Source organism: Loxodonta africana, chromosome 1 (genome assembly GCF_030014295.1).
Source record: "Loxodonta africana isolate mLoxAfr1 chromosome 1, mLoxAfr1.hap2, whole genome shotgun sequence".
Lineage (NCBI taxonomy): Eukaryota > Metazoa > Chordata > Mammalia > Proboscidea > Elephantidae > Loxodonta > Loxodonta africana.
The window spans coordinates 177,409,622-177,436,026 of NC_087342.1; the positions used below are offsets into that span (position 1 = coordinate 177,409,622).

Genomic DNA, 26,405 nt, shown 5'->3' on the forward strand with positions numbered 1-26,405 from the left:
ATCAAAAAGAGGGACTAAATACAGGAGGCATAGAACTGCCATATGGAGAAGGATACAAGGCAATATAGGACAATACAAGTTAGGTTTTTACTTAGAAAAATAGGGGTAAATATTAAGGTAACCACAAAGAGATATAACAACTCCATAACTCAAAATAAAAAACAAGAAAAACATAACAACTCAGCAAAAAAAGAAAAAAAACATAAAGTCAAATTCTATGAAAATGAGGAACACACAATTTACAAAGAAAAAATCTCAGCACAAGAAAAGTAAGTGGAAAAATGAAATTGTCAACAACTCACACAAAAAGGCATCAAAATGACAGCACTAAACACATACTTATCTATAATTAGGCTGAATGTAAATGGACTAAATGCACCAATAAAGAGACAGAGAGTGGAAGAACGGATAAAGAAACACGATCCATCTATATGCTGCCTACAAGAGACACACCTTAGACTTAGAGGCACAAACAAACTAAAACTCAAAGGATGGAAAAAAATATATCAAGCAAACAATAAGCAAAAAAGAGCAGGAGTAGCAATATTAATTTCTGACAAAATAGACTTTAAAGTTAAATCTACCACAAAGGAAAAGAAGGACAGTACATAATGATAAAAGGGACAATAGACCAGGAAGATATAACCATATTAAATACTTATGCACCCAATGACAGGGCTGTAAGATACATAAAACAAACCTTAACAGAACTGAAAAGTGAGATAGACACCTCCACAATTATAGTAGGAGAATTCAACACACCACTTTTAGAGAAGGACAGGACATCCAGTAAGAAGCTCAATAGAGACACGGAAGACCTAATTGCTACAATCAATCAGCTTGACCTCATAGACTTATACAGAACACTCCACCCAATAGCTGCAAGGTATACTTTTTTTTCTAGCACTCATGGAATATTCTCTAGAATAGACCACATATTAGGTCATAAAACAAACCTTTGCAGAATCCAAAACATCGAAATATTACAAAGCATCTTCTCAGACCACAAGGCTGTAAAAGTGGAAATCAATAACAGAAAGGGAAAAGAAATCAAATACTTGGAAAATGAACAATACCCTCCTGAAAAAAGACTGGGTTATAGAAGACATTAACGAGGGAATAAAGAAATTCATAGAAGCAATGAGAATGAAAACACTTCCTATCAAAACCTCTGGGACACAGCAAAAGCAGTGCTCAGAGGTCAATTTATATTGATGAAAGTACACATACATAAAGAAGAAAGAGCCAAAATCAGAGAACTGTCCCTACAACTTGAACAAATAGAAAGTGAGCAACAAAAGAATCCATCAGGCACCAGAAGAAAACAAATAATAAAAATGAGAGCTGAACTAAATGAATTAGAGAACAGAAAAACAATTGAAAGAATTAACAAAGCCAAAAGCTGGTTCTTTGAAAAAATTAACAAAATTGATAAACCATTGGCCAGACTGACTAAAGAAATACAGGAAAGGAAACAAATAACCTGAATAAGAAACGAGATGGGCCACATCACAACAGACCCAACTGAAATTAAAAGAATCATATCAGATTATTATGAAAAATTGTACTCCAACAAATTTGCAAATCTAGAAGAAATGGATGAATTCCTAGAAAAACACTGCCTACCTAAACTAACACAATCAGAAGTAGAACAACTAAATAGACCCATAACAAAAAAAGAGATTGAAAAGGTAATCAAAAAACTCCCAACAAAAAAAAGCCCTGGCCCAGACGGCTTTACTGCAGAGTTCTACAAAACTTTCAAGAGTTAACACCACTACTACTAAAGGTATTTCAAAGCATAGAAGATGACGGAATACTACCTAACTCATTCTATGAAGCCACCATCTCCCTGATACCAAAACCAGGTAAAGACATCACAAAAAAAAGAAAATTACATACTTATATCCCTCATGAACATAGATGCAAAAATCCTCAACAAAATTCTAGCCAATAGAATTCAACAACATTTCAAAAAAATAATCCACCACGACTAAGTGGGATTTATACCAGGTATGCAAGGCTGGTTTAACATTAGAAAAACCATTAATGTAATCCACCACATAAATAAAACAAAAGACAAAAACCACATGATCTTATCAATTGATGAAGAAAAGGCATTTGACAAGTCCAACACCCATTTATAACAAAAACTCTCACCAAAATAGGAATTGAAGGAAAATTCCTCAACATAATAAAGGGCATCTTTACAAAGCCAACAGCCAACATCACTCTAAATGGTGAGAGCCTGAAAGCATTTCCCTTGAGAACAGGAACCAGACAAGGATGCCCTTTATCACTGCTCTTATTCAACATTGTGTTAGAGGTCTGACTGAGACTAGAAGAATCCCAGAGGTCATGGTCCCCGAACCTTCTGTTGGCCCAGAACAGGAACAGTTCCCGAAGACAACTCATCAGACATGGAAGGGACTGGACAATAGGTTGGAGAGAGATGCTGATGAGGAGCGAGCTACTTGTATCAGGTGGACACTTGAGACTGTGTTGGCATCTCCTGTCTGGAGGGGAGACTGGAAGGAGGGAGCGGCTGACTCATTAGGGGGAGAGTAAGTGGGAGTATGGAGTCAGGTGTATATAAGCTTATATGTGACAGACTGACTTGACTTGTAAACTTTCACTCAAAACACAATAAAAATTATTAAAGAAAAAAAAAAAAAAACTCACTAGGCAGGCTTGCTAGACTCAGAATCAACCCCTGGCATTGAAACAGTTAAATCAGAGGTCAGGGCATACCAATTTACTCCAACCCTTTGATCTCACCGTTCTATGACACATATATAAACATATTTTGGTATATGTTTTCAAATCCAAACTATGTGGAATGTAAAAAAAAAAAAATAGAAACCCCATTGCTTCGAAACTTGGTAGAATGAATACTGATTCAATATGGAATTGATACTTGGTTCTCTTTGAAATCAGAATTTGAACAAGGAGAAATTTTTTGGCTAATCCTAAAATGTCACCATGTGCTCTCATTCCTAATGTAAAAAAAAAAAAAAAAGTCACAGGTGAAATTGCTACTTAGAAAACCCCATGAACACGAATGTTCTGAAGTACTTAATTTGGTATCTTGTTTGTTTGCTTATACCTCCTCCTTTATTAAAAATAAGATAAAAATAAATGGGAAAGACTGACAATTTGTTCTTCAATATGACCAGATAAAATACACTATAATTAACCTCTATGCATTTTAATGGTCAATGCAAAAAGTCTAATATAGCCACTTACAAGGGCCAAAATCTACATAAAACAAACATAGACAAATTGCTCAAAAATGCCTGAAATGAATTTTCCTGGCTACCCCCCATGCAAGGAGAACCTAGAAGTTGTGGAACTTTTGGTTTGTCTGTTTTTTAGTGATCATTTGTTCTTTTATTGTGGGTTGTTTCTTGTCAAGTATCTCACTGTATGCCAAAGCCATCACTTCACAGTGATAAAGTGTGTTTCTATACAAGAAGTAAATTCTCGTCAGCTACTGAGCTATAGTAGTTTTATTTCCTGCTGTCATATTTTTTACTAGAAAAAAATAGATTTTATACAGTGGAATTATTATAACTTATGGTCCAAGAAAACTGAAAATATTCCTAATGAAATAGATTTCATTTTAAATATTTCTTAGGTAAATGAATGTCATTTTTTAATAAACAAATAAATTTCTATTATCTCTTGGTGTTTTTTCAAGGAAGCCTGAAATTAGGGGTAAGTCACATCTTTTAAACAAGACAGTAACTTATTTTGAAGATACATGTATTAAAGCATTTATAGAATATGAAATAGCTTTAATAATTATACCCAATACACTTTCAACCTTTGTGTCACTTCAGAGCAGAATAGTCAACTGAATATGATAGAATTAAAATGATTAACATATAAAGTTGAAGTGCTGGGTCTTCAGGGAGAAAAAAAAAAAACAAAAACTTGAGAGGGAGCAGAAAATTGCCAGGGAGGTATCACTCTAATACAGGACAATTTTGTTTTCATTTCTATTTAAGTAACTACCTTTTGTGAATGCTTATCAGAGGATTTGTGAGCCTGATGAGGGATGGAAAACTTATCGCTGAGAAAACATGTACCAAACAATACATAAAAATTCACTTTGGGAATTTTAAACAGATTTTCTAACTATAACTTCAAAATATTTAGAATGCGAAAAGGGTCACCAGTTTTGAAGAATATTATCTAAGGTTGAATGAATTGTTGTTGTTGTTAGGTGCCGTCGAGTTGGTTCCGACTCATAGCGACCCTGTGCACAACAGAACAAAACACCACCCGGTCCTGAGCCATCTTTACCATTGTTGTTATGCAACAATGGTCCTGAGCCCATTGTTGCACCCACTGTGTCAATCCACCTCCTTGAGGGTCTTCCTCTTTTCCACTGACCCTGTATGTACTTTGCCAAGCATGATGTCCTTCTCCAGAGACCGATCCCTCCTGACAACATGTCCAAAGCTGTTGAGACGCAGTCTCACCATCCTTGATTCTAGGGAGCATTCTGGTTGTACTTCTTCTAAGACAGATTTGTTTGGTCTTCTGGCATTCCATGGTATATTCAATATTCTCCACCAACACCACAATTCAAAGGCATCAATTCTTCTTTGGTCTTCCTTATTCATTGTCCAGCTTTCACATGCATATGATACGATTGGAAATACCACGGCCTGGGTCAGGTGCACCTTAGTCTTCAAGGTGACATCTTTGCTCTTCAGCACTTTAAAGAGGTCCTTTGCAGCAGATTTACCCAATGCAACGTGCCTTTTGATTTCTTGACTGCTGCTTCCATGGCTGTTGATTGTGGATCCAAGTAAAATGAAATCCTTGACAACTTCAATCTTTTCTCTGTTTATCATGATGTTGCTCATTGGTCCAGTCGTGAGGATTTTTGTTTTCTTTATGTTCAGGTGCAATCCGTACTGAAGGCTGTGGTCTTTGATCCTCATTAGTAAGTGCTTCAAGTCCTCTTCACTTTCAGCAAGCAAGGTTGTGTCATCTGCATAATGCAGGTTGTTAACGACTGTTCCTTCAATCCTGTTGCCCTGCTCCTCTTCATATAGTCCAGCTTCTCAGATTATTTGGTCAGCATACAGATTGAATAGGTATGGTGAAAGAATACAACCCTGACGCACACCTTTCCTAACTTTAACCAATCAGTATCCCCTTGTTCTGTCCGAACAACTGCTTCTTGATCTATGTAAAGGTTCCTCACGAGCACAATTAAGTGTTCTGGAATTCTCATTCTTCGCAATGTTATCCATAGTTTGTTATGATCCACACAGTCTAATGCCTTTGCATAGTCAATGAAACACAGGTAAACAGCCTTCTGGTATTCTCTGCTTTCAGCCAGGATCCATCTGACATCAGCAATGATATCACTGGTTCCACGTCCTCTTCTGAAACCAGCCTGAATTTCTGGCAGTTCCCTGTTGATATCCTGCTCTAGCCGTTTTTGAATGATCTTCAGCAAAATTTTGCTTGCGTGTGATATTAATGATATTGTTCTATAATTTCCACATTCGGTTGGATCACCTTTCTGGGAATAGGCATAAACACGGCAGTGGGTTTGCTTTTGTTTTTTTGGTTCCACTCAGTTGCCCAGGAAGCTGTCTTCCATACTTTCTGGCATAGACTAGTGAGCACCTCCAACACTGCATCGGTTTGTTGAAACATCTCAGTTGAGATTCTACCAGTTCCTGGAGCCTTGTTTTTTGCCAATGCCTTCAGAGCAGCTTGGACTTCTTCCTTCAGTACCATCGGTTCCTGAGCATATGCCACCTCTTGAAATGGTTGAACATCGACTAATTCTTTTTGGTATAATGTCTCTGTGTATTCCTTCTATCTTCTTTTGATGCTTCCTGCATCGCTTAATATTTTCCCCACAGAATCCTTCACTATTGCACCTTGAGGCTTGAATTTTTTCTTCAGTTCTTTCAGCTTGAGAAACACCTACTGCGTTCGTCCCTTTTGGTTTTCCATCTCGAGCTCTTTGCACATGTCATTATAATACTGTACTTTGTCTTCTCAAGCCACCCTTTGAAATCTTCTGTTCAATTCTTTTACTTCATCAATTCTTCCTTTTGCTTTAGCTGCTCAACGTTCGGGAGCAAGTTTCAGAGTCTCCTCTAACATCCATCTTGATCTTTTCTTTCTTTCTCGTCTTTTTAATGACCTCTTGCTGTCTTCATGGATGATGTCCTTGATGTCATTCCACAACTCATCTGGTCTCCGGTCACCAGTGTTCAACGCATCAAATCTATCCTTGAGATAGTCTCTAAATTCAGGTGGGATATACTCAAGGTCATATTTTGGCTCTCATGGACTTGCTCTGATTTTCTTCAGTTTTGACTTGAACTTGCATATGGGCAATTGATGGTCTGTTCCACGTTCATCCCCTGGCCTTGTTCTGACTGATGATATTGAGCTTTTCCATTGTCTCTTTCCACAGATGTAATCAATTTGATTTCTGTGTTCCATCTGATGAGGTCCATATGTATAGTTGCCATTTATGTTGGTAAAAGAAGGTATTTGCAATGAAGAAGTCGTTGGTCTTGCAAAATTCTATCATTCGATCTCCGGCATTGTTTCTATCACCAAGGCCATATTTTCCAACTACTGGTCCTTCTTCTTTGTTTCCAACTTTTGTATTAACATCACCAGTAATTATCAATGCATCCTGATTGCATGTTTGATCAATTTCAGACTGCAGCAGCTGATAAAAATCTTCTATTTCCTCATCTTTGGCCCTAGTGGTTGGTGGGTATATTTGAATAACAGTCGTATTAACTGGTCTTCCTTGTAGGCATATGGATTTTATCCTATCACTGACAGTGTTGTACTTCAGGATAGATCCTGAAACATTCTTTTTGACGTCTTCAAGTTGTCATTCCCAGCATAGTGTACTGTATGATTGTCTGATTCAAAATGGCCAATACCAGTCCATTTCAGTTCACTAATACCTAGAATATTGACGTTTATGCATTCCTTTTCATTTTTGATGATTTCTAATTTTCCTGGTTTCATACTTCGTACATTCCAAGTTCCAATTATTAATGGATGTTTGTTGCTGTTTCTTCTCATTTTGAGTCTTGCCACGTCAGCAAATGAAGGTCCCAAAAGCGCTACTTCATCCACGTCATTAAGGTCGACTCTACTGTGAGGAAGCAGCTCTTCCTCAGTCATCTTTTGAGTGCCTTCAAACCTGGGGGCTTGTCTTCCAGCAGTATATCAGACAATGTTCCACTGCTATTCATAAGGTTTTCACTGGCTAATGCTTTTCAGAAGTAGAGTGCTGGGTCCTTCTTCCTAGTCTGTCTTAGTCTGGAAGCTCAGCTGAAACCTGTCCTCCATGGGTGACCCTGCTGGTATCTGAATACCGGTGGCATAGCTTCCAGGACCACAGCAACACACAAGCCCCCACGGTAAGACAAACTGAGAGACATGTGGGGGTGAATGAATTGTCATCATTCAAATAAATAATTTAAGTGTGTTGTAATTACAACACAGGTGTGTTGTAAGGTGTATTTAACCACCTTAGCATAATGTGTTGATTAGAATTTAATCTTAACTCAGAATCAATTGAACTTATGGCTTCTAGGAGTCATTGGGTGATGCAAATGGTTAACGCGTTTGGCTGCTAACCAAAATGTTGGAGGTTTGAGTTCAGCCATAGGCACCTCAGAAGAAAAGCCTGTCAATCTATCAGCCATTGAAAACCAATGGAAAGCAGTTCTCTTCTGACACACATGGGGTCGCCATGGGTTGGAATGGATTCGACAACAAATGGTATCATGGCTTCTACCTAAAACCATTGTGTTAGCAGTGTCGCTATATGCTTATTTCTGTCATGAGCTTTGAGGGACTTCATTTAGTCATTCAATTAATACTTATTAAGGCCTTAGAATGTATCCAGTGCCAGATAATTTTGAATTTAATAAATCAAAAGTAGAGCTAGACAGGAAGAAGGGCGGGGGGGCGGAGCAGGACAAGAGGACAATGGAAGGAGAAGGAGGAGGGAAGGAAAACCTGAAATAGAACTAATAAATCCAGAGAAAGCACAAGGAGCAAAGGGCTGGAAACCTTTCTGAAATCTGAGATTACTTGTAATAGGCTTGAGGAATGAGGTACAGGGAAAGTTGGAAAATAGAAGGTTGAGATAAGAAAGTTGATGGTAAGAGTTCCAAGTTACAGAAGTTCCAGGTAATAATGCTGTTAGGTATAACCAAAAGAGGGTGGCTGAAGTAGAACAAAGGTATCATATGGATCAAGGGAATTCTCAGTTGGATAGCCATCCTCCTGGATACTGAAATCACTTTTTATGGTGACAGAATTCAGGGTATAGAATAGAAAGTGCACAGTGAATGCAGTATGTGATTGAAAAGCAGATATTTATAGGAAATATAGAATGATAAACAAAAAAAATAATGGGTGCATGGAGGTATAAGAATATTAGTCAGATAGCAACATCAGGGAGCTACAGAAACGTGGAAACACTTTTACCCAGGTAAACTTGGAAATACTGTTTCAGTTAAGGCAAGAAATGAGAAGAAGTATACTGCAAAGAATTCTCTACTTTTTTTCCCAGATATGCATTTGTCTTAGGTGGGTTCTCTTGAGAAGCAAAACCAGTGAAACATATATTTGTATAGAGAGAGAAAGAGAGATTTATCTCAAGAAAATGACTCATGCAGCAGTAGAAGCTGGCATGTTCCAAGTCCATGGGTCAGGCATCAGGCTGCACAGGGGCTGACGAGCCTAAGATCAGCAGGCCAAATGGCAGGCTGCTGGCTCACAGGCTGTAGAGGTTGACAAATCCCAAGGTCAGCAAGAAATACAGCAGGCTGCTGGCTCAACTCCCAAGAACCAGAAGTCAGATGGATGGTGAGCCAGAGGCAGGATCCAGAGTAAGCAAAACTAGCAAGCTTTGCCAGAACCTCCATACATAGTGGATGTAGGCTACACCCCCAAGGAAACTCCCCTTACAACTGATTGGCTGGTTGAGTCAGATCACATCATGGAGGTGATTAATTACATTATATCACAAAACTGAGGATAATTACGTCATTATATAACTGCCAGACTATATCACTACATAACTGCCAAATCACTGAGAATCATGGCCTAGTCAAACTGACATGTAACCTTAACCATCACAGTTTATAACACCAGGTATTTGGTATGTACGTGCATATGTATGTATATACTCACTCATTCGTTTACATTTTCCTGACCAGTGGTGCCTTGCAAGAAAGACCTGGTGATCTATTTCAAAAAATCAGCCATTGAAAACCTGGTGGAGCACAGTTCTGCTCTAATACACAGATATCAGCTCTTAAAAAAAGGATGTTGCAACTCTTCAATATATTTGCTTTATTTCTCCAATTGTACTTTAAATTTTCTGGAGGTAAGGACCACTCTTGATTCATCTTTATAATCAATAGTATACTGAGCATGATGCAGTAAAGTTAGATGCTTCATAAATTTGGCTTAATGAAGAAATAAATGTCATTACTAGTGAGTGACCCTTTCAATGCTACCTTTCAGGTCTTAAAGGTTTCAGAGCAATTTTCCATGTTTTTCTTTTTTAAGTATTTTTTAGATAAATTTACGCACAGTAAAATGCACAAATCTTGGGTGTGTTTGTGGATTAATTTTGACAAATGTTTACACCCTTGCAATCAGTGATGTACCCAAGTTGCTCATACAAGCTTGTAAGAGCTGAGTGAGCACATCTCTCTCCAGCTTTGCGTTCAGTGAAGTCATGCTGGCAATATGAAGTTGGCCATACTGAGGTTACTTAGAAGACAGAAATTGGCAAGTGCTGCAAATTAGGACAATTTTTTTTCCCCAGAGAGCCACTTGTCAAAACATTTGCCAGTACATTACTGCTTATCACGGTCAACCAGACCAAGATATAGAACATTTCCATCACCAGAATAATTATTTCATGCCCCTTTCAAGTTAATCCCATGGCAACCACTGTTCAGATTTCTGTCACCGTAGATTAGTTTTGCTTGATGCTGAACTTCATATAAATGGAATCTTACAGTATATATTCTTTTGTTTCATGCTTCTTTCACTTAATATTTTTATCTTAATACATATTATTGTGTGTATCAGTTAAGTGTTCTATCTTTGTGGAAGTATAATATTCTATTGTGTGAGCATGTCACAGTGGGTTGATTCTCCCATTAGTAGGTATTTGGGTTGTTTCCTATTCTGTAGTATTATGAATAAAGCTTTATAAACATCCGTGTGTGTGTGTGTGTGTGTATTTAGACCACAGATTAATTTCATTCAGACATATACTTAGAAGTGAAATTATTGAACTATAGGGGAAGTATGTTCAACTTTATCAGGAACTGCCAAATATATTTCCAAAGTAATTAGAGTATTTTATATTTGCACCAATAATACGTGAGAATACAAGCTGCTCCATGCCACCACCAATCTAGATGTTGTGCTCCATTTTTTTTAACCTCTAACCTCAAAATGTAGAACAGTTTATAGTCCTCAAATATTTATCACCCCAAATTTAATTTGAAACTATGATAAATAAAACTAATATTTTCATAAATTCTATGTTACCATCTTAGTTTCATAACAATCAGAATATAGCATTTCAGAAATAGTATTTTTTCCATAAAATTGCTATGTAATATTGCTCTGAAGATAGCATAGCCAGATTCATGTTATAATTATTTGTTAGAGTGGTGTGACATGACAAGGGATAATGCCCATGTCACCCCTCTTAAAGCTCAAGTAGTCCTTATTTACATTCTATTTACAGACCAAAAAGGATAAAACTAAGCAATGATTTAAAACTCGAAGGGACAGTTCTTATAAACTCTGCATTTTTATTTAAGCAATTACGTATTTGTACATCTAAGAGAAGCATTCACGTCTTTTTTCCAGGTTCCATGCTACCACTGGACTCTGTACATATACTTCTTACTTGTTTTGATAATCTGGAATTAACCTTCATCACTGACTACTCTCCTTGTCATCCCAACACTCCTCCAGAGTGAAAAAGTAATTGCTGTAGTTCAGGAAAAACTACTAATAACAAGTTTACTCAGGTCCGTAAAAATAAATCAGGTCAGTAAAAACAAAACAAAAATCATCCAAATTTATTATCTATTTGGTGTTGAAAAAATGTTAAGCTTATTATTTGCCTTGCCTATTTTTTTGTTGTTGTTTATTTGTTTTTAACCAGTCATGCAAAGTCAGTTTAGATACATTGTCTTATTTGATTGACATATTTTAGAAAATATTGAATGTAGCCATTTTTCAGTTTATATGCTGCCAGTTGGTGCCTAGCAAGCACGAATTAAGTTTTCATATTTCAGTGGGTTATTCTGGTACCATGTTGGCGCGGTTGCGGTCATGGCATGCCTTAATGTGTGTGTGTGTTTTTTTTCGAAAGGAAGAAATAGTGACTACTTTTTCCAAGACTCTAGCCCAACCCACATTCTAACATAACTTCCAAGACAAAATATATTTTACTGTGTTTTTTCTTATCTTCTAGCTATTTTAGATACCAGTTTCTTGTCAGTACAAGTCCTGATACATAAAGAACTCTTACAAATACATAGAAAGGACCTAAAGATAGGAATAAATGTAAGAATCAAAGACATTCAAATGTTAAAATCAAGAAAGCATTTGCTACCTGGTGATGAATCATCAAGGTTTTTTTTCCTAAATATTATAAGGCCCAATGAATCAATTCAGATGCCTACCGCTACAAGTTTAAAAAACATGTTTAAATAACAAAAGAATATACTGGCTCCTACTAGAAGTCAAAATCCATTATTTCTCTGTTAATAATTTAATTTTTTGCTGGTTTTAGCTAGCTTTTTATTTTCCAAATTTTGAAGAGCAAGGCTGCTAATCTAACTTCCCCTTACAATCTTACTTTGATATAATCTTACTGTAGAAGTCTCATTCTGTTTAATAAAATGCTAATGAACCCAAAACCCACACGATTCAGTTTGACTACCAGTATAGATACAACATAGTCAAGTGCCTTATAATTGTTTTTAAATAATGTTAGTTTGATTTAAAAAATTTGAATGGGATTTAAATATAGAATTTATTCAATACTTTCCAAAATTCCCTTCTTATGCTTTCTACTTTTGTTACACTTTTTGAAGATCTGGAGCTTCTTATTCCACAATTTTCCCAAAGCACATTTCAACCCCATATCCAAATTCCTGTTCTTTGCTTCTACCCCTTTAGTTTCTATAACAATATATCTTTCTCAGGATATAATGTTTTGATGTTGCATCACTTTCTCGCTCTTATTAGTCCTCTCTGATCCCCAATAGCAATACACAGTGGTTAGATGTACATCCCTTTCCCCAACATTCTATTCACAGTCCATCATTTTTGTTCTCCTAGATTAAGAGTAGGAATAAATCCTATTTGTTGGCTGGCACAGGATATAAAATGTTAAATTATTATAAACATAAACTAAAAATAAATGTAAGATTAAAACAAATAAATACCATTATTCATCTTTTGAAACAAGGGCTTGTTCAAAGCTAATCTATGGTGGAAAATATCAGAAGAGTAGTCGCCTCAAGGGTGAGGGTGGGAACACAGTGGGAAGGAATATAAGTGAAATTGCAGAGGTGATGGACTTAAGATGCATGCATTTAATTTCATTTATCTCAACAGAAAGAACTGTAAACAAATTAAAATTGAGTTAATGATAATAGTTATGAAAATGATATTCAGAAATCTTTAAGATGGAGAACTGATATTTGCAATTTAATTTAAAAGGAATCAAAAAAGAAATTAGATGATGGATGGAAAGAATTGAAAGATGTATAGATATGTGATAAGCCAGGTAGGATAAAATACTAATGGTAGAATTTAGATGATACATATGTGGATGTTTACCATAAATTTCTTTTAGTTTTTGTGTATTTTTTGTAAAAATTTCAAAAAAAAGTTGGAAAATATTTGAAAAATTTTAACATAAAAATTTTAAAGTATCACAGATTCCAGGCAAATAAAAAAGATTACTGGTAATATTACTAAGCATATCAACTCCATGACACATGACACCAAATAGCTTAGGCTGAGACAACGATAGCAGATTTACAAGTGAAATGAAATACAAGCTCCTCTGTGTACGTACACAAACATACACACACACAAGCTATATATGTATAAAAAAAAAACCCAGTGCCGTCGAGTCGTTCCGACTCATATATGTATATATATATATGTGTGTATATATATATAATTGTTACACAGTTATATGGAAACCCTGGTGGCATAGTGTTTAAGAGCTACAGCTGCTAACCAAAATGTTGGCAGTTCGAATCCACCAGGGGCTCCTTGGAAACTTTGTGGGGCAGCTCTACTTTGTCCTATAGGGTCACTAGGAGTTAGAATCAACTCAGTGGCAATGGGTATATAGTTATATATAAGTTATATATACATAGAGAGAAAGAGAGAGAGAGAGTTATGTATAAGGAGACTTGGTAGTACAATGGTTAAGCACTGGACTGCTAACTGAAAGGCCAGTGGTTCAAAACTATCAGTGGCTCTGTGGGAGAAAGATGTGGCAGTCTACTTCCCTAGGAATTTACAGACTTAGAATCTGTCTGGGGTAGCTATGAGTCAAATCGACTTAACAGCAGTGGGTATATGAATATTTGCATATTCATAAAATTTAACATAACACAAATAAAATTGCAGGTGATGTTGCAAACTTATGATAATGTTTCTCTATCTGCTTTTTTAAGGTCCATGGGCCACTTTGTCATTTTTCTTAATATTCTCAGCATATGTTAATAAATCATTTTATATCAAATATCTCAGAGAATCTTATCTTTTTCATTTAATGTGGATGACGATTTTCTGTAATGCACCTTTTTATTTTCTTGTCAAGTTTTGTAACACCAAAAGCAATATATCATACACATTTTCTATAAACGATAATTGTGATCAAATCTTTCCATCACTTCATGCAGCATGGATGGCAGAATCTGGGTTGTGTTAAGTGCACACAAAACTTAATCTTATAACCTTTTGAAACTGAAAACCCACAAAAATCAACTTCATTTTGCTGGATCAGGTTATCTTCCAGGCCAATAGAAATATTTTCCAATGAAAATACCTTTGAAAATGTACCTCAGAACATAAACTCACTTTTATACAACAACAGTTTGAGAGATAAATATAAATGAACCATATGGATTGCATTCCACTTGGGAAAATACATTGGAAAATTAATGGAAAATGGGTTGGAAAAAAAATTGGAATGTGTTAGATTACCTATATCAAGGCTTCTCATGATTGTGTTTTACGGTTTTAACTAACAAGCCACAGTTGGAGAGTACAGTTACCACATACAGCAGGGGTGGCATTTCAGTGGTACTTATACGTTGGAAAGGATTCAGCTTGAAGGTCTTAAAATCTCTCAGTCTGGAAGAGTACATCACATTCCAGGACAAGGTTGGTGGAACTAGAAGCCTGGATACACTTAGCGTGTATGTAACTTAGTAGGTTATCCATTATAACTATTCATTTATCAATTTGTTCATTCATCTTATAGCATTTAATAAGTGCTCTATGTTTTTTTTTTTTTTTTTCTGTGTTGTACTTAGCATGGATTGAGGGGGGAAAAGAAGAATACATCTTGAGTAAAGTTCAGAGGCTAACACAATCCATAGGTGTAATAGACGTTGTTGGTGCTAGCTATATCCATATCCTCTCAACACTACCATTTTTGTGTATGCCAGACTGATTCCTAATAGCCAGCACCTCAATCTTTTTATCTGAGGGCTTTTTCTGGTCATCACATCCTGTTCTGTCCCTGTGCAGCAGGCTGGAAGGACTAGGAAAATTATTGTCTCCCAGCAGCCCTAAACCAATCTTTCAGGTGGGATAACTTTGAGAGCCATATTCTACAGATTCCCAGAGTTGTCCATCGGAATTAAACTCCAGCTACCAAAGTGATAACTTGCTTGATAGTATACACTTTATTGACTCTCTCTCCCATATCTGGCTTCTCCACCCCTCTACTGGCCGTTTCCTGAAATCATGGTATAAATAAGCTACTTGTTCAAGAATCCTTAGCTCAAGGTCTACTTCTGGGGAAATCCTGACAAAGATAATAAATAAGGCAGGCATGGAAGTAAATATGCAAAATATAATGTGGTATGGATCATAGTAAATATAAATACAAACTAAAAATCAAAGGAGGGAGCCACATTCATTTGTTCACTTAACAAGTTATTTATTGAATACCATTTTCTGTGTCCTCAATTAGTGCAACTATAATCAAGCACCAAAGCACCATCCTAAATCTTTCTATGAATGTAAATTAACAAATCCATTACTGTGGAGTCGATTCCCAGACAGAAATTACTCTTTGCCTTAGAAGAGACGGAGAGGGGAAAGAGGAGGAAGAAGCCAGGTGAGCGAGAAAAAAAGAAAGTTTGAGAAGAGGAAATAGTGGATGCTGAAGAAAGTTTCTGAGTGTAGATGATGTTTGAGTTGTGTTTTGAACAATGACTGTAATTTTCTCCATACAGGAATATAAAGGAGCCCTGGTGGTGCAGCAGTTAAGAGCTCGGCTGCTAACCAAAAGGTCAGCTGGTCAAATCCATCAGCCCTTCCTTGGAAACCCTGTGGGGCAGTTCTACTCTATCCCATGGGGTTGCTATGATTCCAAATTGACTTGATGATAGAGGGTTTAGTTCAATGTGTTAAGAACACAACATGAATGTGGAAGACTGTATGAAGGTGAAACAAGAAAAGTATGTTGGACCTGAATTATGAAGACCCTTACATGCAATTTAAGAGTACAGATTTCATCTTATGGGCAATGGAAATCCATAAAGATGCCCGTGATCGAGGCTCCAGTTGGCATACCTGCCTCTCCTGTGGTGATCTGAAGGAGGCCACTCTTGCACAAGCTGTACTTGGGACTGTGTTCTGGGATCAAAAGTCACTACAGGACTGCGCAAAAGAGGTGAATATATTCAAGATATAAATTATTTATTCTATGTTGTTGTTAGTTGTCATTGTGTGCGTTTTGACTTATAGCATCCCTAAGTACATCAGAATGTACTTGCTCAGTCCTGCGCCATCCTCATAATCATTGTTATGCTTGAGCCCATTGTTGCAGCCTCTGTGTCAATATATCTCGTTGAGGATCTTCCTCTTTATCGCTGACACTCCTCTTTACCAAGCATAACATCCTTCTCCAGGGGCTGGTCTCTCCTGAAAACATGTCCAAAGTATGTGAGACGATACCCCGCCATCCTTGCTTCTAAGGAGAATTCAGGTTGTACTTCTTCCAAAAAATATTTGTTAGTTCTTCTGGCAGTCTGTGGGTAGATTCCATATTCTTAGCCAGCTCCACAACTCAAAGGCATCAATTTTTCTTTGATTTTCTTTATTCATTACCCAGCTTTCACATGCATATGAGGTGATTGAAAACACCATGGCTTGGGTCAGGTGTACCTTAGTCCTTAAAATGACACCTTTGCTTTTTAACAGTTTAGAGAGGTCTTTTACAGCAGATTTGCCCAATGCAATGTGTTGTTTCATTTCTTGACTGCTGCTTACACGGGTGTTGATTGTGGATCCAAGTAAAGTGAAATAATTGACAACTTCAATCTTTTTTCTGTTTAACATGATGTTGCTTATTGGTCCAGTTGTGAGGATTTTTGTTTTCTTTATGTTGAGGTGCAAGCCATACTGAAGGCTGTGGTCTTTGACCTTCATTAGTAAGTGCTTCAAGGCCTTTTCACTTTCAGCAAGCAAGGTCGTGCCATCTGTATAATGCAGGTTGTTAATGAGTTACCACCCTCCAATCCTGGCGCCCTGTTCTTCTTCATATGATCCAGCTTCTTTGATTATTTGCTCAGCATACAGATTGAATAAGCATGGTAAAAGATTACAACCCTGACGCAATCTTTCCTGACTTTAAATGACTCAGTATTGCCTTGTTCTGTTTGAATGACTGCCTCTTGGTCTAGAACAATTAAGTGACCTGGAATCCCCATTCTTTGCAATGTTATCCACAATTTGTTATGATCCACACAGTCAAATACCTTCTCACAGTCAATGAAACACAGGTAAACATCTTTCTGGTATTCACTCCTTTCAGCCAGGATCCACCTGACATCAGCAATGATGTCCCTGGTTCCATGTTCTCTTCTGAATCTGGCTTGAATTTTTGGCAGTTCCCCATCAATGTACTGCTGCAATTGATTTTGAACTATCTTCAGCAAAATTTTACTGCATGTGATATTATTGATACTGTTCAATAATTCCCGCATTTGGTTAGATCACCTTTCCTGGGAATAGGCATAAATATGGATCTCTTCCAGTCACTTGGCCAGGTAGCTGTCTTCCAAATTTCTTGGCATAGACAAGTGAGCACTTCTATGCTATATGTCAGTTAGAAAATTACCAAATGTTTAAGCTACGAAGGATTATAGCAAATATCTGTCCTGTCCCTTAATTTTGTAGAACCAAGACTGAAAACCATGTCTCACAAATTCAAGTCCCTCTCTAGTACTTTGAATTTTTCATTAACAAGGCTATTTCAAGTAAAATAATTTTTAGAACTATGCTGTGTATGTTGTTGTTCCTGAGTACAGAGAATGACAAGCATTGTATTGTAAAACACAGTTCTCACAGATGAAACAAGGTTAGCTGCATGTTGATTATTAATGATGATGGGTGTGCACGTGGGAGCTCATTAAGCTAGTCTCTCTACTTTGGCATATAGTTCACAATAAAATGAAAAAGTAAACAATTCTCAAAAGAAAATTATTAGTTACTGGTAGCAGTTTCTGTTGCTATAGCTTAGTGACCTGGTGCACCCACCCCCCAGCTGCTATTCTCAAGCGCACCCTTCTCCAGGTGTTATTCTAGCTGACTTTGGGAGCCACCTCACCTGGCTCTGTCTGAGAGGTTATCCCCGCTCCATTTTCAGGAGTTCCCACTGCTAATGACTGACTGATGGGGAAGGAGTAGTAACGACAGCTTTCTCACCTCTGGGTGGGAAAACCTCTGGTGCAATTCCCACTCTAGAATATCCCATAGAATCAACGGAGCCCCCTTCTCTGCATGGATTCTTCCTCCGCCCTATCCTGCTTCCCTCATTACCCACGTTTCTCTTGAGAAAACTCCCTCGGTAAATCATTTACAAAAGTGTTTGTCTTAAACTCTGCTTCTAGAGGACTCAACCTAAAATATGTATTTTTTATTTTACATTTGAGGAGAACTAATCTGTTCACTAGCACACGAGACTAGGTAGGAACGAGAGGACCTGTTTTCCAGCCTTGTTCCCTCTCTTCTTATCTGTGTCCATCTACACTCTAAACATTATTTGCCTTTGAAAAATGAGGATAATAACATTTCTCCTGGTCTATATTGTGAAGAACAAATGAGAGTATGCATGTAAAAGTACTTCTGAAAATGGGAAGCTATGTACAGCATGATTACACTACAATGCTATCTTTTATTGTCTACAAAAGTTGCAAACTTTTTGACTTTTAATTATTAATACATTAAAAAAAATACATTACTGAATTATAAAAACCAAGAAGCTGTTTTAAGGCACATAGAGACTTGCAATGTGCTTCAGAGCTGAGCTGACTTATTTGTTTCACTTTGACCTTGTATCTCTGCCAGACATTTCCTGTTATGACCCTGGAGGTAGATTTGAATTTGAACCTCTGGGCAATGGAGTCTGTCATCTTTATGTGCAAGGTGAGCAGATTTCCATTTTCCTGCCAAGAAATGAGGATACATTTTGCAAAATGAATGTTAATACCTTATAGATATATGATGAAAAAACAAAAAGAGCAATGATTCAGCTTATTTACACACTGTAATAAGACTCTCCATCTCCATGCACTCTGATTTTCCAATGCCCCACTAAAAAGAATAGATACTAGTTTCTTCAATAATGTTATTTTCCAGCAGTATAACCAAGCACATAACAGAGAATCTATGTGCCTGACTAAAGTGATAGCTACAACATTGAGGCAGTACATTAAATATAATCTGAGTGAAAACTGCTAGAGGGTAATGTCTCTGCTATGATGAGCTCCTGATGCTTAGAATACCACTCTTAAAAGACAGTCATTGGATCCCCACAGTCAGTGACCCATTAATTGAGGATAATCCTTCCTTTCTCAGAAATACAGTGTGAGGCAAGGGAAAAAAAAAAAAAACTTGTTCACAATCTTAGTTCTCTCTCTCCCTTTATATGCTTAGCTTTTAAAAGGTGAATTAATCCTTACGTATACATATTTTAATTGACATATCTTTTAGATATTGCTTTTCTGAAATATGTAAGCAATTACTTAAAAATATTTAAAAGAGTCCAAATTACAGTTTCTTCTTCCCCTGTGAAGCTTTACTCCTGAAAATACCTGGTGATCTTCCCTGACTGGAAACTAGGGTATACGCAGTGGTGGGTTAGCCAATAAGCAAGGTAAGCGCAGACTTATTTGTGCTTACTAATCTATAGTGACAAATTTCACATGAGTTTCAGATGTGGTGAAACTCCTGTGAAATTAGTCACTACAGATTAGTAAGTAAGCACAAGTAAGCCTGTGCTTACCTTGCTTACTGGGTAATCTGTCCTTGTCAGGGACTGTAAATTTGAAAAGAGGCTTTGATTGTGTAGGAAGGTGCTACGGTTTTGGGGGAGAGACAGGTGCCAATCATACCTAGAAGCAGAATCTTTGACGTGATGAAAAAGTATGAAACTGTTCTTTAGCAGATCTAGCATCGTGCTTACCTTGCCTATTGGATAAGCTACCCCGGGTATACCTGTCAGATGTCAACACAGTTGGAAATAATTGCTTGCATAAGATATACAAATGTTGTGTTTTATTCTGTGTTTTCTATTATAAGTTTTAGCAGAGCAACACAAATATAAGCTAAAGGAACAAAGGTGATTTCCTGAAGTTCACCTCTATAGAAACTAATTTCTCAGTGGGGAAAATTTAAATGCCAATGATTCCCAAACACATACTGTACACATAGAAGAGACCTGTAGGAGCTCACTGTTTTAAAAGTCCATGCACATTAAAGTGGCTGCAATTCAAGGAAACATTTGAAGCTTTGAGGAAGAAGGGAAATTAGCACAGGCACTGGTTAGCAATTACCAGGAAGATGCCTGTAGAAAATATCCAGAAGGCTTCTTATGGGATGTCATTGAGTATATATGATGTGACAGATTAAAGATGATTAAAAACAAACAATGTCATCCTCTAATCTATCTAAACTTACTGTCTTAGTTTCCTCATGCTGCTGCAACAGAAATACCACAAGTAGGTGGCGTTAAATAACAGAAGTTTATTTTCTCACAGCTTAGAAGGCTAGAAGTCCAAACTCAGCTCTAGGCTCTCTCTCTCTGTGGACTCTGGGCGGAGGTCCTTGTCTTTTTCAGCTTCTGTACTCCAGGTATTCTTGGTAACCCTGATTTGTGCTTCCTTCTTTCTAATTCTTTCTGTGTCTAATTTGTTCTTTTTAGAACTCAGAAGTAGTCAGGTTTAGGACACACCCTAGACTGATATGGCCTCATTAACATAAAAAGGCAACCCTATTCCCAAATAGGATTATATCTACAGGCATGGGGTTAGGATTCCAACACCTTTTTTTGGGGGGGAGGGGGGGACACAATTCTATCCATAACATTTACCGAAACTTGACAAATAAAGAAAACAAATTTCTTTACTAAAGAAATTATTGAAATACTTCCTTTCTTCTAATTAAAAATGGGTTAGCTTACTAGTAAAATAATCTGTTTTCCTTGAGGTTGTTGTTGTTAGGTGCCGTCAAGTTGGTTCTGAGTCACAGTGACCCTATGCACAACAGAATGAAACGCTGCCTGGCCCTGAACCATCCTTACAATCGTTGTTATGCTTGAGCTCATTGTTGCAGCCACTGTGTCAATCCACCTTGTTGAGGTAAGTGAACGGAAATTGGTGGAAAAATGGACAGGGAATGAGATGAGGATGTTATGTCCACTACTGGTGAAGTGGTACCATTTAAACAAGGCTAGTGTGGCCCTGGAAGGGCCCAGTCCCACAGGCCCATAGCTGAACACTAGACTCCAAGCAGAGAAGAAGACTTTCTTCCACACATGAACATTCAAGGTAGGCTACACTTGGGGAAAATTTGCTTCCCACTGTCTCCACATGCCCCAGTGAACACACACCCTCACAGGCGCAAGCCCACGTCCATGTGAAAAAGGAGAAAGGCCTCTAAAAGCACCAAGTTACCCCTCATCTTTCAAACAAACTGCAGTCTTTTTACCACCTTACTATCTTTTCTAGTTGGGGGCTTAACCGAAGCAGTATTGAGCAATTCTTTGCTCTTTTGTCAGCCTAATTAGGGCCTTGAAGAAAAAGAAAAAGAAAGATAATGTAAAACATGCTAGCAAATTTAAAACTCTGGAGTTTTATCTTTGCAGCTGTACTTCTCCCAAATGAAATCATATTGGATCAAGTTAGGAATGTTAGTGTAATTTTAAGAAAACAGAGAAATGGAGAAAGATAAACAATACCCCATGTGGTTCTTTAATCAGCGGACTTTACAGATTTTGGACAATTTTTATGGTGAACCTGATGTCAATTTTTCAGTTGGTCATTTCCAAACTGAAGGCCAACAGGACATTTCTGAGTAAGATGTGTGATTATTCGATGATGATTAGGTGATTATGTGACATTTATTATTTTAAGCAATATTGGATTTAGATATACATTGGTGAAACTTGCGTTTAACCTTCTCCTAAGGAGTTGTTTGTTTGTTTTGTTTTTGTTTTTACTTTTATGCTGAAATGTTATAATTTACAGATTTTAAAATCATTAAATACTTTCAGTCTTCTGCTTCTGGGAAGATGGAGTAGATGTACTTTTTCTTATTTCTCCTGCTATGTACTACTAAAAAATCTGAACATTATATAAAAACAAACCCAAAAGGCTCTGGCAGATAAAGAGAAGAAGACAGACTAAGATCAGGGGTCCCAGAGAATGACAATATGGTGAGTTCCCTGGATTTTCTATTTGCCTTATGTATATAGACTTCAAGATGAACAACTCAATAACCCAGAAATACCAAATGGCAAGGCAAAAAAATAAAATAAAAAATAACCCAGTAAAAGCTGCTCTTTCTATCCAAAGGACAGGAAAACAACAGCCTAATAAGGAATCTACATAAAAACTACTAGAACTAATAAATGATTTCAGTAAGGTCATAGGAACTAATAAATGATTTCAGTAAGGTCATAGGATGTCAGATTACGATACGAAAAAAAACCATATTTCTATTGTGTAACAACTATCATGTAGAAATCAAAATTTAAAATATAATACTATTTACAATCACTCAAAAATGTAATGCTTACGTGTAAATCTAACAAAACTTGTATGAGACTTGTATGCTGAGAATTACAAAACACTATTGAAAAATCAAAGAAGAAATAACTAAATGGAGAGACATGCTCTGTTCATGGATTAGAAGACTCAGTATAGTAAAGATATCAATTATCTACAGACTGATGTACAGGTTTAATGCAATTCCTACCAAAATTCCAGAGAGTTTTTTTTCTTTTTTAGATAGAGACAAGATTGTTCTAAAATTTATTTGGAAAAGCAAAAGAACTAGAGTAGTTAAAACGATTTTGAAAAAAGAAGAATGGAGTGGGAGTAATCAGACTATCTGACTTCAAGACTTGTTGTATAGCTGCAGTAAGCAAAACTGGGTGGTATGTTGGGAGGAACAGACATATAAATCAATGGAAAAGAATAGAGAACCCAGAAGCAGACCCACACAAGTAATCACAACTGATTTTTGACAAACATGAGAAAACAGTTTGATAAAGGAAACTTCATCTTCTCACCAAACGATTCTAGAGCAATGGGACATCCGTCAGCAAAAAAAAAAAAATTTAAATCTCACTCATTGTACAAAAAAAAAAAAAACCTCAAAATGAACATAGATTTAAGTATAAAATTTAAAACTATAAAATTTTTAGAAAAAAAAATAGGCAGAGTTCTTAGATTTGACACCAAAATCATGATTCATAAAACGGAAGTTTAATAAGTTGGACTACATCAAATTAAAACATTTACTCTGTAAAACTCAAAGAGACAAAAAGACAAGCTATAGGCTGGGAGAAAATACATGCAAACCACATATCTGACAAAGGTATAGTGTCTAAGTATATAAAAAATACTCAAAAACTCTGCAGTAATAAAGAACCCAATTAGAAAATGGGCAAAAGTTATGAAGAGGCATTTCACTGAAGAAGATACGCAGATGTAAAATGACCACATGAAAAGATTTTCAACCTCATTATACAATTGTAAATTAAAACCACAATGAGATATCACTACATACCTGTCTGGATTCAAAATGCCTATATTTTAGCTAACAGCTGTAGCTCTTAACCACTATGCCACCAGGGTTTCCAGACATTAGAGAATTAATTGTAAATTAAAACCACAATGAGATATCACTACGTACTTATCTTGCTTATCTAGTGCTGCTATAAAAGAAATACCACAAGTGGAAGGCTTTAACAAAGAGAAGTTTATTCTCTCACAGTCCAGCAGGTTAGAAGTCTAAATTCAGAGTGCCGGTTCCAGGGGAAGGCTTTCTTTCTCTGTCGGCTCTGGAGGAAGGTACTCGTGATGCATCAGTCTTCCCTTGGTCTGGGAGCATCTCAGTGCAGGAACCACAGGTCCAAAGGACATACTCTGCTCCCAGCCCTGCTTGAGGTCTCCAAGTCTCTCTGCTCAATTCTCTCTTTTACATCTTAAAAGACCTTGGCTTAAGACACTATCTAATCTTGTAGATATCTTCAGTATAACTGCCACTAGTCCATGTCATGGAAACCCTGGTGGCTTAGTGGTTACAAGCTATAGCTGCTACCCAAAAGGTCTGCAGTTTGAATCCACCATGCGCTCCTTGGGAACTCTATGGGGCAGTTCTACTCTGTCCTATAGGGTCACTATGAATCGGAATCCACTTGACGGCAATGGATTTAATCCATCTCATTACATCATAGTAATAGGATTTACAACACAGAGAAATCACAACAGATGACAAAATGGTAGACCATCATACAGTACTGGAAATCATGACCTAGCCAAGTTGACAGATATTTTGGGGGGACACAATTCAATCTGTGACAATACCTATAAGAAAGCATCAATAAAAAATAGTGACAATAGTATACAACTCATCACCTGTACTTTGTATTCACGAAAAAATCCTCTACATGAATATTTATAGCAGCTTTATTCATAATAGCCCCAAATCTGCAACAAGCCAGATTTCTATCAGTGGGTGAATGATTAAATAAACAGTGGTATATCCATACCATGGACTACTACTCATCAAAAAAAGGAACAAATTATCAATATATGTAGGTCTGTATTAATCTCCAGAGAATTGTGCTGACTGAAAAAAATCCAATCTCAAAGGTTACATGCTTTCTTTAAGAAAAATCGTTTGATTTTTTTTGTGTATTGTATTAATTGCATACATTAAAGAATAGCCTCATGTTTAAAGAAAAACAAAATTAATTTAAGATTCACATGGAGTTATAAATAAAAAAGACATTCAAATAATACATTTCAAAGTAAAAATACAGCAACAAGGAGGATATACTGTAACTCTATTGTAAAGTAATCAAGTATACATGTACAATACTATCACACATATTAATGTAGTACAGTGGAATTGTCAAGAAAGAATCCATGATATCACTCTATCGCATATTACAACTCATTATAAGGAAAAATAATTAAAGTGCTGTAATGCTATCACACATACATATCAATGGATTACAAAAATATTCATGAAAAACAACCATCGTATGTCAAATATTTGATATATGGTAAAGACCATATCATAAAGACCATATCATAGACAATGGGAAATAAATATTATTTACCAAGTTACAATTTAAATTATAATTACGTAATAAAAACATGGAGAAAAATAGATTCACAAAACATACCAGAAACAAAATTAATGTTAATAATCTTGAGTAATTAGATAAAGTAAAATTAATTAAAGGAAAGCTTACTTAAAAGAGTCTGATCAAATACGTAATCTCTGAAAAATAAATATTTTTCTTAGCTTTGAAATTGTAAGAAAAATTATGAAACAAAGGTGACCCAACTGTCCAAACCAAAAAAGAAAAAAAAAAAGAAAGCCTTTTGCTATGGAGGTGATTTCAACTCATAGAGACCCTATTAATACTAAATGAAAATTCCAAACGTCTTCCAGGAAAAAAATATAATTTAATAAAAGAAATATTAGAAAAATATTTTAATAAACTACAACAGACAAAAAGTTAATAGTTGTATTCTATGAAGGATTTATAAAAATAATTATGATGCTAATTAATAAGTAAAAACTAGGAACACAGTATAAGGAAATTTATAAAAATATAATTTCTTTAAAAAACAAAATTTTATATTAAAAAAACTTTCGTCCCAATAAGAAAAGGCTAGATAGATTTGATTCTATCTAGTTAGAGAATCTAACGTTAGAGAGTCAGGGTAAATCTCACGCCCTGCTGGTGTTAGGGTGAATTGATTAAACTACATGGAAAACAACTGAAATTAGGTGGTGTTGTTGTTAGGTGTTGTCCAGTCAGTTCCAAGCCATAGTGACCCTATGTACAACAGAATGAAACACTGCCTGGTCCTGCGCCATTCTTATAATCATTATGCTTGAGCGCATTGTTGCAGCCACTGTGTCCATCCATCTTGTTGAGGGTTTTCCTCTTTTTCACTGACGCCCTCTGCTTTACCAGGCATGATATCCTTCTCCAGGGAGGATATTACTATGATGTAATAGTCCCTCCTGATAACATATCCAAAGTAAGTAAGTGAGATGAAGTCTCATCAACCTCGCTTTTGTACCAGATTTGCCCAGTGTAATGAGTTGTTTGATTTCTTGACTGCTGTTTCCATGCGTGTTGATTGTGGATCCAAGTAAAATGAAATGCTCGATGATTTCAATCTTCTCTCCGTTTAGCATGATGTTGCTTACTGTTTTAATCCAGTAATCCCACTTTTGTTATTTTTTAATCCCAAAAGGATATACCAAAACCAAACCACACTTGTGGCCGTTGAGTCAATTCCGACTCATAGCTATGTTCAAAATGCTTTTTATAATTTCTTATATATAATAATAAATATTCAACACTAATAAAATGACAAAGAAAATTTGCTACAGCTCACTTAGTTGAAATGTAGCCATTAAAAATAGTAGGAGGAAGTTTCTTTATACGGGTAGATAGCAATAATAGTAGGAGAAATAGAATAAAAATTGTGAAAACTTGTTTGAATTGGGACCTGGAAGCACACTGACTAAAGTTCATT

General features: G+C 36.4%; 1 long non-coding RNA gene across 1 annotated transcript in view; it reads right to left on the minus strand.

Annotated features, from left to right (window-relative positions):
- LOC135232238 (uncharacterized) overlaps positions 1-26,405 on the minus strand; it is a 120,324-nt gene that overhangs the window by 19,042 nt on the left and 74,877 nt on the right. The gene's annotated exons all lie outside the window — the stretch shown is intronic.